Below are 18,528 nucleotides of genomic sequence, written 5' to 3'. Positions count from 1 at the left end.
ACACATGCACACTCTCCGCCCAGCCACAGTCGCTTCCCTGTATTTTACGACATTCTTCTGGTAACCCTTTTTTTCCCCCTCCATTCTCGTAAGAAACTGGAGCAGCGCTGAGTGGCAACGGATGCTTTCAAGCAGTAAAATAGGTAATTAAGGAGCAAACTTGGATGGGAGGTTAATTGTCCAATGGTGATAATTACATGTCTTTGCTGTGCCACAGCTTTCCCAGTGAACTGTGGGTGAAAACACAAGGCCAAGCAAATCCGCTGGACACACAGCGTGGGCTCGTGCATGTGCTCGTCAGAGAGAAGGAGATCATTTTTATGATCAAATGACTACGTTTTCACACTGCCTCCTCGGGCCCTTGGGTTAAAACTGAGGGCAAAGTATTGTCAGCACACACACGCGCAAACACATGAACATGCAAAGTGAGTCCCAAACAGAGAGAGTGAGTTTGGCAGAGCTGGAACAGAGAAGTGAATGCAGGGTAAGGTGGCACACCACTGCAGTCGCTGATTGGCTCATTTCCATTTCAATTACACAGCCCAGTGACATTGCAGTGCACACTGGGGCACGCACATTCACTCGCTATGAGAGGAAAACATACACACTGCTGTGTGCACGCATAGGCCCTATGCTCACACACTGTACCCTACGCAGTCCAATCAGCCACCTCTCTAAGCTGTGCATCGGTGGCTGCAGACAGGCGGCGAGAAGGACAGGGAGAGATAGATAACCTGAGTGGAAGAGAAAGGCAGAAGAAGAAGAAAAAAAAAGAGAGCAAGAACTCAATAGCACCCAGAGAGCAACCCGAGTCATCTTACCAGTTGAATAAGTGAGATTCAATAGAGGTGGAGAGGAGGAAAATCTCAATGTGGTCTAGCAGCACCGCTGTAAATACCACCTTTCCCAGATGTCACTCGGAAGAGCAGGCGGAGACTAATTCCGAACAAGCTATGTTATTAGACTTAAAGGTTTGACATTTTCGAGAACTTCCGGAAGAGAAGTGGAAGTTTCATGTTGCAGCGAAAATGTGAAATCAACACTTTTCACAACTGCGATAAATGACTGGTTAAAAGACAGCATCAGGGAAAGAATATAACTTCTTATGTAAAACCAAATGCTTGAAAAAAAATCCTGCTTTCTGGTCTTTAGAGACTTTGTTATAAACTGTCAAAACTAAAGTGCTTAAGCACTCCTGTCAGCTACCTGCATTAGAAAGGGAAAGAGGAAGACAGTTCTTCATGGTTTTTTTGGGGTTTTTTTTTTTATTATTCCTGGTCCAACCTATCTCTTTATTTTTATGCCTGCTTGAGTTTCTCACACTTCCAAATCCAACTCATGACCTCAAATCAGTTCTATTTACATTATTTCATCTTCCTCTGTTGAAATTCATACATCTGATATATTTTCAATTTCGTATCCTCAGGCAATGTTCTGCTGCCTGATAAATCAAATCACAGTAAGCAAGAAACTAGAAATGCACTGGTACCTTAAAAAGCAATCTGTTGCACCACCTGAAAAACTTTTTTTCCTCACAGTGCACCCAGTGTTGAGTGTGCACACTCATATTGCTGTGTGTGAAGGGGAGAGTATATGTGCATGCTGTTAAAATGAAGGATCACTTGTTGATTTTAGTCCAGAAGGAAAATATGTTTAGCAAAGAGGAGATGAACTCTTCCTGAACCCTGACTAATCTACACATGCTAAAGCCTTTTCAGAGCTTTTCAACACATACGGTACAAAAGCACACGTCGCAAACACTTCTCAATATAGTTTGCACAGTTGTCTAATTACAGATGATTGGTTTGGGTCTGAGCATAAAAGAGAGAGAGTTGAAGGAAAACGCACTGACAGACAGATAGAGGCAGGAGGAAGGAAGAGAGCGAGCGAGTCGCACTTAATTTTACCCTTGTTTTTTTTCCTCCAGCTGTTAGAAACAACTCGGCTTTCCAGACAGACATGCACCTATTGCTGATGGCAAAACAGTGTAGTGCTGAAAGGAAAGAGATGAAGGACTGATAACTGCACTCTGTATTTCCAACTCAAAGTCATCTTGACTGTAAAATTAAATTCCTGACCAGCCCACACATTCAGCAGTTTTACACCGCGAGATTGAAAGCTTTATTTCTTTTTGTCAGACGAAGTGGCTAAATTTTTGAGAGACTGGTATTCCAACAAGCAGGCAGAGACATAATTGTGTACTAATTGCAAAAACCACCAACATGTCACCATGTTGGAATTCATGACACTAACTGTTCACCGTAGCAACGATTGTTAACAAGCCGGCCAAAATTATATTTAAATCTAATTGTTCTGCTCAAATCTTTGTTGAAACATGTTCTGACTTAAAAATAAAATCCAAGTAAACACTATCAATCAATCAATCAATCAATCAATATTTAATTATAAAGCACTTTTCATACAGTAAAACATGTTATGCAAAGTGCTTTACATTAAAAGAAAAAGAAAGAAAAAAAAAACAATATTACCCATCAAATTCCCTAATTCAAGAACCTATAAAACCCTCATATACACAACACAGCAAACACATAAAATCATATCTATCATGGGTATTAGAGATGCCACATGAATGTAAGCGCTGACGTAAAGAGACAACTACTAAGAAGCGGAGTGCTGTGAAGTCAGAGGAAGAGCATGTGAGAATGTGATCTTGTATATGAGTTGACAGCTACATTCCTAGCTGGCTAACTGGCTGATAGGCTTACGACATTGAGAGGGGTTCAGAGAGAAGACGCAGTGACATCAGGCATATAGAATATCACATATTACTACCTCTGGGTCACGGTAGAGGGCTGAAGCCTGCATGAATGCAGGCGTATTTTAATATTTATACAGGTTATCAGACTTAATGGACAAACACACACACACACACATACGTGTGTAGCTGCTGGTCATGGTGCATTTTATTGTGTCCATCTGCTGTAGCTTTATAGATGGTGTACCTCAAGGCACAGAACAGGTGGTCAGCCCAGTATAATTTACTGACTGTCAGCAGCACATTCCTTCATCTCTCTCTCTCTCACATCCAGTTTCATTCCCTCTCATATCTAGAGCCTGTTAAACATCTCTCCATCCTATACCTCCTCTGCGCCATCACTCATTTTTTTTTCCACCCTCTCCCACTACCTTCACCCTTGACTGTGATCTTACAATATTCATTTCTGCCATTTATGTCTGTCAGTGCTCATTTTGCCCCAGGGAGACAATGAATTAAGAGCAATGACAGACAAGTTCTTGTTCTGCTCTTGGTGCTGAGTGAAACGGCGAGATGTAGGGCTCCAGTAAGTGTTTGATGTCGTCTGCATCAGCATACTGCAGCTTAAGTCCAAAACGGAGGGGAAAAGGCAGACAGATACTTCCTCTGAGCTCATCTACTCATTACTCTGCCAAACAACCTTTTTTTTTTTATGGGTGTACACTATACGCGTGAGGGAATGACTGAGTGTGTGTATATGTCTGTGTGTAAAAGGGTTTCTTTATGTGTTCCCTCATCACCAAGGGAGTCAGGGAAAAAATGACACATCCCCCAACATCCTGTCAGACCCTGGGGCCATTCTTCTGAATCATAGCTGCCCCAAACCCACTTCAATCTCTTTGTAAATACTGTTCACTTTGACATGTTTACTGGGACCAAAGTAGATGTGCGTTTCCTTGCTTGTGTGAGTTTTTCCACGGTCGCACATGGGCAGTAACTATCAATTAATAGCCGTGTATCGGTGAGTGGTGAGACGTGTCGGCCATTAATCATAAGTCATTGTTTTATGGTGACAGGGTGTTTGGCAGCTGGGACAGAACAGCAGCAATGAAACAGCTATGAGCCATGTAACATGTCAAACTAATGTTAAAGAAAGATGGGACATCCTTTACAAAAATGAACAGAGTTGGAGTATTCGTCTAAAGCCTGGAATGGCAAGCTGGTTAGCTTGCTCTGAGCAGATTCCAGGAGGTTATATAAATACAAAAACACCACATGGCTGCTAAGAGTTGCCATGTGTCTACAATCATTAATGCCTAGTAAGTGACATAACTAAACACCTTGATAGGCCGGGTGATAGAGAAGTGTAAACACAGAAAGCTTTCCCAGGTGCACTTGTGCTTCTGTGGAAAGTGAACAGTCTTGCATAATGTCCCTGGTGCAAAGCATAAATGGATAAAAGAGGGTCTATCCAAGCCAGGTGAAGCAGTAAGTAAGGTTTTAAGGGCTGTAACCCCTAAAGACACAATGCAGAATGTCTGCCATTTTCATCGTCGCGCGCCCCTTTTCGACGGCTAATTCGGCGTCCATCTTGCATCCTACCTGAACTATTCGCACTCTCCAGCCAGCAGAAGACGAACTTAGAATGACTCTGGTTTTGTCACTCTCTTTTTGATGTTCTTGCATTTCTTTGCTGAATCAGCGATGTTGCATGTTCAAAACAGCCTGTTTCTTTTTATGCCGTGATCCGAGATTCTGCCGAAACGTCACGTCGCATCCCGGATGTAAAAGTTGTATCGTGCGGTTTCTCACCCTCTGGACGCTGCTGGGCAACGGCAGCTTTAGAAATACTCATGATGGATGTCGCTGTGTCATTGAACAAGTCCAGGACGCAGAGTCTTGAGGTCAGAAAGTTATGTAATGTGTCTGTAATGAGGTCAATAAAGTCTCAAAAAAAATATTAAATCAATATTTATTTTTTTATAAATGCGCTAAATCAGCTGTTTATCAATGCCTACAAAACTGTGTGATGCAAAATATTAGTCAATCTAACCAAACAATACAACTACGCATGCATTTTAACAAAAGTCATTCAAGCAAGACCAGTGGTTTGGCACATTTCGCTTGGCTCAAACCTCACAACACAGATCCCAGCATGCATTTCTATTAATTACACTGCTTTGTTGACATCTAAAGCTGGGGAATTATTTATTGCTTGAACAGAGAAACAACAAAGGGAGAAATGGAGAACAGTTATTTACTCATCTTCCCTGCCTTGTCCATCTTATGGGGACCCACCTATATTCGGCATATTACAGAAGACTGTCAACCCACAATCTTCTGTATTCTACCATGTAAACCGTCCACCGCCTTTTTGGATGAAAGGACATAGAAAACTGGCAAAAACCTCTGAGAAAAAAAGGCACGTATGAAGGCTCAAATACTGAAAAAGATGGAGCAAAGCATGAAGGGAAAGGGTAAATATGTGGGCAGCAAGATGAAAATAAAAAGAGCAGTGATGAAAAAAAAGAGGACACATACAAGTATATGTTTCTGGCTCGTTTTATCTCACCAGTTGCACTGGTCATTAGTACTCCCTCTCACACACACATAACACACAAATCAACTTGGATATCCCCATATGCTGTATATCTATACCCTAAATAGATGAGGGAAAACACACACACACACTGACCTTCCAATAGGTTACCATGGAGCTGGGACAGGATGCTATAATGCCACCACTCTTGCCCCATTCACACTTAACAAACCACTAGCAGTGCACGTCATGTTGCTGCATGCATGCACAGAAAGTCAGCGAGGGTTTCTGAGTGACCGTAGAGGGTTTAAGATGAGATAGGTGTTTCTATTGGTTTATAACTATTCCATTATTTTTGTGTGTCTATGCATCGCCGTTGTCAGGTGCATCTCATGCATTCCCTCGCTCCTTCAGGGTTTTCTTTTTCTAACATGAAAACTACAACAAATCTTTCCCAACTGCAGAATTTTATCTTCATCCTTGCTCATTGATTTATCTATTGATTTATCTTTTTTTAATAAAATAAAATTAAATTGGACAAATAATACATTTATACTAGTAGAACTGACTTTTGAAGTGGTTAAACAAGAATGTCACACAACTGTAGATCATTTACTATTTTTTTTTATCGTATTCTCATTTATATGAATCTTTTTTTTTTTTTTAATTAACAATAATTTTTTACCTGTTTGGATCATATTTCACTTTGAATAGATGGATCATTACCACAAAAAGTACTGAAGCACTGAACACGCAGTACCAAAATCACTTATATGCTACTTTCTGACATGCTGTAAAACTGTACAATTGCTCAATAAGAGAATAAAACAAACCTTAAAATAGTGGCCAGAAACTAAAAAGGAAATACCAAATAAATTTCAGAAATTTGTGAAACTTCCTTTGGTTTCTTTGACTTTTCCATCACTATTTATTTAGTCTTTATGAGTATCCTAGTATGATTAATGGTAATAACTGCTTAGATTATATAATGTTTAAAACATTTAGTGAGACACCCGGCAACATTCACACTGAGCACAAACTACTCAGAAAAACTTTAGATTTTTTTTTTTATCCTAACCTTTTACTCCTAGCTGATTTTTCCTAACTGTCTCAGCTGTAATCTATATTGTTCCCTCTACAACTCCAGTGCAGTAGAGCTCATTGTAAATATGGCACAGTATTTCACTTAATAGAGTTTGCTTGCTCTCCTAATGAAAGGAAATATCAACCATTCATTTTTACACTAATTACTGTCTTTAGGCGATGTAAGGGCTGTGAAATGAAAAGCAGTAAAACATTGTAATCCTATATTAAAAGAAACCATTGCATGATTGGAACACCTCCCAACTGTTTCTCAATAGAGAGAGAAGGATTTATCGGGGTTTCTTCTTCCATTTGTCTTCAGGGATTAAAGTATATTATTACACTGTGCAAAATATACAACGTACAGTGTGTGATGATACGTTTAGCCACATTATCTTGCAATTATCTCATTATTTTATCTATGTCAGTCTAGACAGAGGACACGCGTCTTGTGTGAACTTCATATCTATTTAACAAAATAGTCTAAACAACAAAGCTTTGACACAAAACTGTTTGTTGATTAACTAAAGGTTTTTGAAGGGTAAGTATCTTAACAATTGAAACCTGTCACACTAATCTCAGTTATATCAGAAGGGCTGCATTGTGGAGCCTTCCCTTAAAATAGCTTTGAAGTTCAATAATAACTTTTTGATGAAAAGGAAAATTTAGTGGTCGGGGATTATACTGCTCTGCTGATCGTAAAAGCAGTGTTTCAGCAGCACATGTTTACTGAGAGCTGATGGAAGTCATTCATCCAGTCCTTCTATACATATTTCAATGTCTCATTTCACGTGTGTGTCAGAAGGAGATAAATGGATGCAAAGAAATATGGCAGGGTGGTCAAGAGGACAGAGCAGCAGCCGCGACTCTTGGGAGATGGACAGTGCTTTTGCCAGCAGGGAGCTGACACATGGGCCTCTTTGCTAATTCCACATGCCTGTTTAAAAACTATGTGGTCTTTTAGCTCCCACTCTGTGTACACATGTGTGTGCATGCATGTCCAGAATATTTAAGTTTATACCAATGCAGCGTGTTGTGAGTATGTGTGTGTGTGTTTGTTTGGTATGAACAAAGCATTTTCCTGGACCTTCAGGGTCAGCCTCCCATGGAGAAGCTGTCAAGGTCCCAGGCAGGGGGTTAAGTGGTGTGTCGGGTACTTTGACTGGGTGTCTTATTGTGGGCAATGTTGGTGTAATACAGGGCCACACAGGTCACAATTTAATATAGACATAGAGTTTGCACATAGTCCAACTAACACACACACACAACCTGACTACACATCTGCTCATTGCTTGGACGTAAACACATAAATCTTTAACAGTTGAACGATACAGTTCAGGCCCGGTTTGCAGTCGTCCTTGTACTGCTCTTTTTTTCTTTTTTTTTATATATATATAAAAGCTTTCCATTACTCTGGTCTTAGTCTGATTACTTATATTTATTTATTCGCAGACTTTTCACAGACAGTCAAGTCCATTCATTCATAGACAGGAAATATGAAATATCAGTGCGAATGACCTCTTGTAGAAATTGGACTTTAAAAGGAAAGCGCAACAAAGAATCCCACCTGTCCATGGATACTTTTCATGACTGGCTGAATATTCCCTCAGAGGAAACCAAGCGCGCTTCTCTTTGCCGTAACCAGATCAAACCATGCAAAGTGGGAGCAGTCAGTCCTGTCCTTGTCTTTGATCCCAACTCAGCCCTGTTTAAAAGACCCAGTTTGACAGAGCAGGAACTCTGTCTGTGTAACAGAGCTTTGTGTCACGTCAAACGAGCAAAAAGATGTTTAGCGAGCCTTTGTTCTGGGCTGTGGGTGGTTAGTGCAACAAGCACGCTGCATATGTAGGGGGTGACCTTAATGTATGTGGATACATGTGCAATTTTGTACAGTTTTGTGCATCTTATCTCTGGTAGTACTTTTGTTGTATCTTTTTATTTCCAAGCACTGAATGAGAGAAAAATTATAATGGTATCAAAACCACTCATGAGAAAGAGGATCGTAAGGACGTTTTACTCTGATGCACACACAACCCAAAACTTCCTCTTTTTATATCTATAGAGACACACATACACCTACATCTTGTCAAATCATTCCCCCGATAACAGAGATCCTGATTGATTCTTACCAAACCAAATCTAGTTCTCAATTCTTACTAATTGACCTAGTTTAGTTTCTCCTTTGGGGGGAGACCAAAGGATTTGGCACTAAAACGAGGTCTGTAGGTCATGCCTTGGAGGGCACAGGCTACATTTTTCACACTTCCAACTGTGAGTTCATGAACTTCTGAACTCATGTCACGGAGCGCGAACTGAAACATAACCTTTTAGGAAAGAGAATAAAATTTCAAGACATAGATGGGGTTTGTTGTAGTAGGAAGCTGTTTGAGGCCTCTGTGCTCTTTATTTATGCCCCCAAGTCAGTGTGTGCAAACACAGAAAATACACACACAAAGAGGGTTTTATGGAAGCATGTGGTGACAAGCCGTGGATGGGTTTTGGGAGGTTTACCGACATGTGTGGTCTAAAGTTAGCGCAGTTGGAGAATGCCCTCTGTCCTTCGCCCATCCATCCCTGAACACACACTCCACTCCAGCTGCCTCCTCCATCTCATCCCCTGACCTAAGCTGGCTGTCAGGACCTCCTGCTTCAGCACAGCATACTGCACGTTCACCACATGCCACGAATGGGTAAGGAAAGAGCTAGTAAAACAAAATTACTATCAATACATATATAAAAGAAGCAGCTGCTATTACTTTACAATAATCATGTGTAGCACACACAGTAAATAATGGGGCATCATTTCAACCATCACTATAGTTCACGGCCAGATTGATTTTGCATGCTTTGAACATTAGATAATTGCAATCCAACTCAGTTTACTGCAGCAGTGATGTTCAGATTTAAATTTACTACAGAGTAATCCCTCCATCCAACACTTTCTTTTCCACCGGTCGTCCATTTTGTGTCTGCCTCATTCCACCTGCTGCTTTCTCTCCACACACTGACAGTAGTGTGTCGAAAGCCTAAACCGCCTGGTATTGATGTCCCCATCATGGCACAGCAGGGGCCCCTTCATCACAGAGACACAGATGCCTGGGTGAGATGTCCCTGTTGAGGCATTAGTCAACTGTGTGTAAACTGTATGTGCAAAGAGACGGTCTATATCAAGTCAGCAGTGGAGGCTTTGTAGAGTTGAGAAAATCCTCCCACAGGTGTCAGGGATCAATTCAAACACAAATCATCTCAAAATCTAATCCTACAGCCTCACCTGCATCCATTACTCAGTTGTTTACTGATGCAGTATTGCTTCCCCATCTTTTACTTCTCCGTCCGAATATTACCTTTTTTTTTCCATCCACTGAGATAAGGCTTTCCTAAAATTACAGCCGAGCTGCTGTTTCTGTTACAAGAAAAAGGCAAAAAAAAAAAAGCATAAGGCAGAAATCTGGGACAAAACATATTATGATAAGAATGAGAAAAATGTGGACCAATACAAACTTTTTTGCTTCTTTTGGGATAAATTTAACTCAATAATAGTGTGAGTAGAAGTGTTATTACATTTGACAATGAGCAACAATGTCACCAGGTTACAGAGAAGAAAAAAAAAAAAAGGGGGGAAGATGATTATCAAAACAATGAAAATCATATGTTATAATCTGATTGACCATCTCTGTGGTTCAGCACAAGCATGCAGGATGAGCTGTACACAGTGGGAGGGGTTTAATATATGGCTCTGGCTTCATGCTGTTCATGCTCATGAGAAAGAGAGAGCGAATGAGGCAGAGAAATGAGGCATCTGTTAAACCACAGAGAGTGCTCGCACATCTCATTTAACCAAATTTGACAGATGACACTGGATCAGAGCAACACCAGAAACAATCAGTGTTTCACAAAATGTTACAAAAGTCGGAACTAAAGCTTAACTCACTGCCTAAGTTAGATGTTCTATTCAAGCACACGCTGACACACACATATGTAGGGGAAAAAATCAACACTTACACTTCATAATTCATCAGACCTGATTCCATGTATTTCCTGGGGAACGATGAAATATGAAGTAGGAGCATCAAGAATAAACAGCAGAGGAAATGATTGACTGGAAAGGCTTATTTATTGGAAGGATGGTGAGGGTGGGGAGGGGACGGTAAGCTGAGGGTAATATTTTCACATGCTTCCCAGTCACACTCGGACGGCCTTAAATTAAACTAAACGCATAGGAGGGCACACGAACACACTCAAACATGTATGCAAACATGCAAACCCACACGAGCACATAGAAAACAGAAAAAGCCCCCACCGTGTAAACATGGACATGCTTTTTGTTTGTTTACACGCATCTTGTTGGATTGCAAAGATTTCCATCAATATTTACACTTAAAAGAGATATCTGAGAAAAAAAAGCAACAGTGGAAGGGAGAAAAAATGCCCTGAAATGCACTTAGGGGACAGTATAATATAGCAAACATACACCTCCGAAGGTAAGCATGCTCTTGCATAAAACATCAGGCACTGAGCATTTTAAGTGCCTCTGTTGTAATCAGGCTGCGGCCATAACAACTCCCATAAAGGCATGGCGAGAGTTGCTGAAGGTCCATTTAGGTGTCCAGAACAAAGAGCATCACTTGATCAATAGACAACCTCGTTAGGGCGATATGCTGTGGCGGGCAAATTCTGAGGCACACGGGGGGATGGAGGGAGGTGGCGATGACATGGGGAAGGGGGGGTTGGATGAAAGACCATGTTCATGGTGCTGCTCTGTGCACATGGGCTTTAGGAGAAAAGCAACAAAAGATCATTTAACACACCAACATGAACCAACGTGTGTAAATGAATGCTCAACGATCACTGAATGTTTCATGGAAAACAACCAAATAAATAAACAAATAAATAAATGAATAAACACAAACAAAAAGAAAAAATCCTAATCAGACCTGTGTGTTTATATCTGTGCACATGTTTGTGCTTGTGTGTTAGTGTGTGTGTGTGTGTGTGTGTGTGTGTGTGTGTGTGTGTGTGTGTGTGTGTGTGTGTGTGTGTGTGTGTGATCAAAGCCACTAAAAGCTCTTTAGGGGCACCTTTGGGAGCGATCATTCATGACTTATCAACTAAGCAGACAGACATAAGTGAGCATACATATACACATATACACACCGACACAAACACTTACGTGCACTTATACACACAAAGTGGATCCTTAATGAACCCTTGTCAGTTGGAAGGGAACAAAGGATGGAAAGAAAGAGGAGAGGGTGGAGGGGCAGATGAATGGAGAGTGTAAAACAGAAGACTGGAAGTGAAGAGGCGACCTGGAGGGAGGTGTGGTATTGGTAGTAGAAGGGGTCTACCTTAGGCTGTTTGGCCTTGAGATCGATCGCTTATCACTGTCACCTAATCTGTCCATCTCTCCAACCCACCCCCACTCTCCGTTTCCTCCCTCTCTCCATCTTTCTCTGGTGCAGAAAGGTGCAGAGAAAATGAAGGGCAGACAGAGATATAGGGAGACAGAATGATGGAGTGTGCAGCTCTCATGAATAGAATTAGAGAGGAGTAAGAGGGAGAGGAAGTCAGTGTGTGGAGATGGAGTAAGAAACAAAGGCAAATAAAGACCAACAGGAAGGGAAGTGGAATGACAGTAAGTACCAAGTGACAAAGAAACAGAGTGAGTGAGAGAGGAGATGCTGTGCAGCTTACCAGTAAATCTACAGTAGATCTTTTCAGGAGTGCAGCAGCACACTTCAGATATATGAGCAGCATAAAAAAAAAGGCTAAAACAAAAGCACTGATGGCACAGCGAGAGTTTTCAGTTGGAAGCGCTTCACAAACTTATCCGTATCTGATCTCATATGCATGAGTACAAATAGTGTTCACTAAAATGTTTTTGATCTATCCACACGTGCACAGAGAACAGCAACCTTCGCTGTTCCTTCTTGTGTTTCACTGAACATAAAAGAAAGTAAAAAAAGGATAAAAAAACTAGTTTATGTAAATGTGTAGGAAAAGAAAAGGAGCTCATGTGCATGCTTTGCACTACAGCAACGTGCTTCGACTTCAGCTTATGAGCACAAATTTTGTGGTTAACGTCTCCATGTGGAGATTCCTGCTGACCTTACAAACGCTGGACGAGATGTGGAAATTTCAGCTGTGGAGCTAAAGAAACCGTCGTAATTTAACTTAGAACACCCCCAAAAGGCACCCTGTTTTTAATCTGCCCTACTGACATTTATGACTGCAGGGGCATAAATTAAAATATTCAGTGTATGCGAGGGTATCAGCAGCAGGAAAAGCACGTTGTTAAGAATCCTTCTTCCACACAGAACAGCAGGTAAATTGCTGTCTACTGCTGCTATTGCAAACATCGTCCTCTTTCATTTCCCTATCACCTTGTTCATCCTCCTTTCCATGCTTTCCTTCCTGTTACTACCTCCTGTTATTACCTCACTCCCATTCCCTGCCTCCTGGCTGTCTTTTGGCAGCACAGGACAGTTGACAGATGAGAAGGAGGAAACAAGAGATGGCATATCAGCACATCACAGATAGAAAGATGGGACTTGTTCAGTGTAAAACATCTAACAGCTACGAAGGTCTGATTACAGATGACAGTTATGAAAGAGATTTGCATTAGAGTTTGAATATATCCCCCTCATTAGCTTAGAAAACTGATACTGTCCTGTCAAATTTCATGCAAGAGAAAGAGAGCATAAAACAGGAAGAAGCCGAGTGGAGAAAAGACGTCCATTGCTTTTCCCAAAAGGTCGCTTTGAAACAATAGAGAACAGATGATGGTGCGAGTGAAATTATAAAGGACATTAAGGATGGTGTAAAAAATTCCTCCTCAGCTGCAGTGGGGCACCACTTAGGGCTGCAATTAACCTGAGCACTTAACCCCCATCAGGGGATCCTGACACAGAGATGGAAGCACAGAAAGGAAGATGGTCACAGGCTGAGACAAAGCAAAAAAAAAGATCCAGATTCTCTCAGACAGCAGCAAATGAATGAAAAGGTTCTACTGACACGGGACCAATTTGTGATTTTATTTATTTATTTATTTATTTTTGCTGTGTGTGGCTGTCCAAGTGGGTCAGCCTGGATGAGCATGATGTAAATGTCATCATTGCACAGTCCATGGAGGTATGCTGGGACCCCTCTTAGAGATGCAGCTCTTTGTGTTCACCTCGACAATGACTTATGTCCACTAAATGCTTGAATTTGTTAAGATACATGTTTTTTTTCCTTCCTCCTGTCAGAAAGAAAAGTTTTCTTCAGGCTTTTGATAAATTCTTTTCAATCCCCATATTGATTCATGTAAAAAAAAAAAAAAAAAAAAAAAAAAATCTGACTTCTGGCTTAATGGCAAATATCTATGATATTGGCTTAATAAGGACAAAGAAAGTATTTTATCCTTAGTTTGTTGTTCATGATGCTTTTTCCAGGAATTCAAGGTATGAAGCCAAAAAGTGTTGCCAAAATACATAGCATGGGGAAATAAAAAAAGGGTGAATTAAAAAAAATAAGTAAAAAACAGGGAAGAGGTTTGGAAAATTGATGAGAAATTTTGAGGCAGCAGGGCAAATAAATATACTGGATATACAGACTACTACTGTCTTTCTACTCTGTCACTCTGTTACCCTCTTTCATTATAATAACCTATTCATCATAGCACTGTTCAACCACTCTAATAATGCACCAGAGACTAATGTGTATGCATACACAGTAGAAGTAGTTATTATCTAACTCTCTGCATGATTCTCCTGAATTTCTGTCCACTTACAGAAGTGCCTTTTTAAGACTTCTGTAATGAGGCAGATGTGTTCTGCTTAATTGCTTCCTCATGCACCTGACCTCCTTTGGGACAACCCAGTCATTAACAAACACGTCTGCCATTTTCATCAGTGGTCTTGTATTGTCAGCAGCACAGTGTGCTGCAATATCAGCCGACCAGCACCAAGACAAATTACGCTGGGTAATGTGGAATGTCCTCAACGAAACATAGTGAATTTCTGGATGAAGACATCGGCACTGCATCTATCTCTTTGCCACAAAGTGCGAGTTAATCCCATGAGACTAAACTTCCTAACATGCAGTTCCCAACAGAAACATGAAGAAGCTCTGAAGGCCTTACCACTGATATACAGCAGCATTAACAATAAAAGGTAAGAAAAAAAACTTGTGCTCCACGTAAAATACACAATGCCGTGAGCTAGAATGGTCACAAAAATGTGACGAATCATAACTATAAGCTTTGAGATATTCCAACTGAAAGCTTTCGACTGAAATGGATTTATCATGTAGTAAGTAAAGAGTAAACTGAGAGAGCTCATCGCTGTGATATATTACTGAACACCATCTGGCAGGGAGGACCACGGTTAAATGTTGACAGTAATGACAATTTAGATCACCGGCCTTATTAAATAAAGAGCTCATTTGTGCAGACATATGGCCAATCAACTCTTTGCCTGGCACTTCATCATGCACACACACACACACACACACAAACAAATCACATGTTCACACACACACACACACACACACACAATCATGTGTGATTTTACTCAAAAAGTAATATGCTGAAACACATATGCTAATTCATGCATAAAAATAAACAGAATACCCTAAATCTAACCTAACAGTGCAAAACTAAATGTTATAATGTGATGGTGGTGGGAGGGGCGGTGGGGGCATCGTTCTCTCTCACCAAACACCTAAAAAAGTGTTGGTATAGATTGTAGATATCATTTATACTCTCTCTGTATTCCCTTTTAGGTTTTTTTTTTTTGTTGTTGTTGTTGGTTTGTTGTTTTACCATCATTTTCTTTTTTGAAAGGACGAAACTGTGAGTCTGGGATAGGAATAGAATAGAATAGAATAGAATAGAATAGAATAGAATAGAATAGAATAGAATCAAGAATTTCTTAAGTTGAAAAAGACAATGAGACGATGAGTATAGCAATAGGACAATATTGTTTCAAAAATACAGCAAAGTATTGGAAAGCCAAGATACATTAGGGGATTTTAGACCCTTCCAGATAAAAGATAGACAACATGAAAGAATCATTGGTGATGTCTTTGATAAGCAAGAAAATGGTAGCCCTACATCAGTGAGTTTAAAAAGTGTGACATGTCATGTTTTAAGAATGATAGTGCTGTTGACCTATGTTAGCTGCTATGATCTATGTCTGCTAATCAACCAATGGTATATCAAATATCTAGTTGAGTTTCTGTGGTGAGGCATTCACTTCAGACTATGGCTGCACTGATAAATATGCAGTTAAGTGCCTAGAAGTCCAACAGATGTATTAAAACACATCATTTTTCAGTCTGAACTTACATTAACGTGACAGTTCGCTCCTCACGGTTGCAGCATTCTAAGATTTCAGCATCATTGTGCAACATGAACACACTATGTATGAAGTCAAAGTACAATGAAGTCAAGTTGATCAGATGCCTTTGACATAGCATACCTTGCATGTAACTTGGCAGATTTATGAGTAGTTTTATTACTCACAGAAAAGCACAAACATTGTCCATGTTCCAGAATCTCTTTGACTTTTAATGTAAAAGACTGCAGAAGCAGCGTGATTACTGATCTGGAGCCTGCGAGGGAAAACCAACAAGCAGCTGTCTGTTCTTTACTGGATTCTACATAAACACTCCATGTGTCTGTGGGAGCAGGTGTCTGGATCCATCTTCCACATGCCTGGTTTGTGGGGTGTGTACAGGTGTTTGTCTGTGTAACACTCCTGTAATGCAGCTCCTGTTTTCCACACTCGCAACTGGTATTCAGCTCTAAGCTAACACACACACACACATGCGCGTGCACAGGGGTAACGCAAGGGTGGTTGAAGCAGAAAAGGAGAGAACGGGAGACAAATATCATCTGTGTGTTTTCCTAGCACGACCGTCTGCATCATCCATCTAATCTTTTGCTTTTCTGCCATTCTATCTATCCTCCGCTCCTCTTTAGCCTTCTGCAGCCCCAGGAATGGAATGTGATAATCTATTAGCTTGTTTTGTCCGTGACGGGAGGTTAGCAATCCAACAAAAAGCTCCCAAGAAGCCCAGCATACTCATTTAGATCAGGCTGAAAACATCAATAATGTTGTCAAAGTTTTCCACACTAAATCCGCTGTCGTTTTGGCTCAAGCTTGAACAGCCAAGATAAACCTAAATCATAAAAAAAAAAATTTAAAAAGTGCTGCGCTTAACTGATTTTGGTCAGATATCTGGAAATGTTTACCCAGCTTTCTTTGCTCACCTCACTCTACTTACTGACTGACCTTCACATTTTTCAGCCGTGACCCTCAGCATCCACTCAGGCAGTTTACAGCCGAGTGTGAAGCGGTGTGGAAGCGAGCCAGCGCCTCCAAATCTGAGGCCACGGTTCTTTGATGGAGAACAGTGGATTGTCCCCTAAAGGTTCGAGGGAAGTGGTTACCCCAAGCAAGAGTTTAAATATCTCTGCTTCAGATGTGACAGTAAAATGGAGCGTGAGATGGAGAGACAGAATGCTGAGGTGTCAGCAGTAATGTGGTCGTTGTAGCAGACTATCTGGTGATGAGGAAGCTGTGCTGGTAGTGACCGAAAGAATGGGGTTTTAGACAGAAGTTGCTGAAGTGAGTGTGCTCAGCAGGGTGGCCATGCTTAGCCAGAGAGATCGGGTGACGAGCTCAGACTTCACCTGCTGCTCAATTGTGTTGAAATGTGCTCTTCTACACCTTCCTGTGGAGGTTTTTCAGATATTCCTGGCTCAAAGAAGGAGACCCAGAACTGGTAGGAGGGAGGTAGACATCCCTGCAGAAAGCTTAGGGACAGATACTTTTATCTTTTGAACTTGAATTCTGTCTCAATGAGACAAAGGATACAAGGAGCTTTCAACAAGTCATGCCCAATCTTATCCTGGGAATTAGATCAATTTGAAATCTGATGTTTCATTTTTCTGGCAGAATACATCTGGCCCATTTCCCATTCAAACTAATTTGAAAACAGCCTTGGCCAGGCCAAGCCAATCACAAGTGCTTATTTAATAGGGGATGTTTTAATATGATAAGGCTGCACTAAGGGTAGAACTTAGCTGTTCATCACATATCTTTGCTTTGACTGGCTGAAAGTCCAGTTGTGGCCAGACGTTGATAAGATCTATTGGTGATAAATCAAGGTATGAGACTAATTTACATTTCCTGTATGAGACCTTAGTAGACATCTCCACACTACACTGAAAAGCTTTTCATCCCGTTCATCATTTTTGCCACATTAGTTTGTAAGTATATCTGCTTTCTTGTGCCTTTCTCATTGTAGCACCCAAATCATTAATCTTTGCTAGCATGTCATTCCATTTCCATTTCCAACTCGACTGTGCTCTTCTTCATTTATTACATTTAATTTTTCCTCACACTTTCTGTCTCTTTTCAGTCCTACTCCCCCTCCCCCTCTCCTCACCTCTTGTCTTTCCACCTCTCCTATGCTTTCAGGTGTAGTTTAGATAAGACCACAGCAGGGGATTAGTGAGAGCTCTCTGCTATGTTTGCCTTTGGCACAGAGGACAAAGGGACTGTGACGCTTACGCTTCTCCACCATCCCCATTCACCTGTCTGAGGAAAAACAGCAATGCAAGGACACACACAGACATAGGTACACACCCTTACCCTCACCTGCATAATGACCGTGTCACTGTGCCCCAGTTATGAACTGAATCAGCATAATCCCTTCACACTCCATTAATCAAGAAAAGGGAGAGTGTAGACTCAAAAATATGCACAAACACACATAAAGAAATGCAGTGCTGACACAGATCCTCATCCTGTGTGGTCGGTGCATTTTGGCTGGTCCCATGGGTTGATATTACTGGTCTGGTGAACTAAGTCGGACACACCAGCATTCACGTTTAACAGGTCTGTTTGTATCTGTACAAGCTAATTTTTTATATAGAAATATGACTCAAACTACGGTAGACAACATACTGTGGTGTGTTATTATAGTAAGATTGGCCTTGTTTCCACCACAGAGCCCTGCAAAGCTTGGCAGGTGGTTCTCATTACAGCAATATTTCTGAGCATTTCTACAATTATGTTTTCATCCCATTTCCAGAAAAGCTGATTAGTCAGCTTATGTTTAAGCTTGTAATTAATAGATTTGTATTGAGGTCATACTATCTAAATACACTGAAAGCAGAGCAGAGGTGAGTGTGTTCCTG

The 18,528-nt window shown here is 40.9% G+C and overlaps 1 protein-coding gene across 1 annotated transcript in view; it reads right to left on the bottom strand.

Moving 5' to 3' along the window:
• The window catches only part of efna5b (ephrin-A5b), a gene marked incomplete at its 5' end in the record, with an annotated part of 87,268 nt that overhangs the window by 22,463 nt on the left and 46,277 nt on the right, over positions 1–18,528 (bottom strand). The window lies entirely within an intron of this gene.

Source organism: Telmatherina bonti (genome assembly GCF_933228915.1).
Source record: "Telmatherina bonti genome assembly, chromosome: 13".
Taxonomy (NCBI): Eukaryota; Metazoa; Chordata; class Actinopteri; order Atheriniformes; family Telmatherinidae; genus Telmatherina; species Telmatherina bonti.
This window is presented reverse-complemented; position numbering and strand designations above follow the sequence as displayed.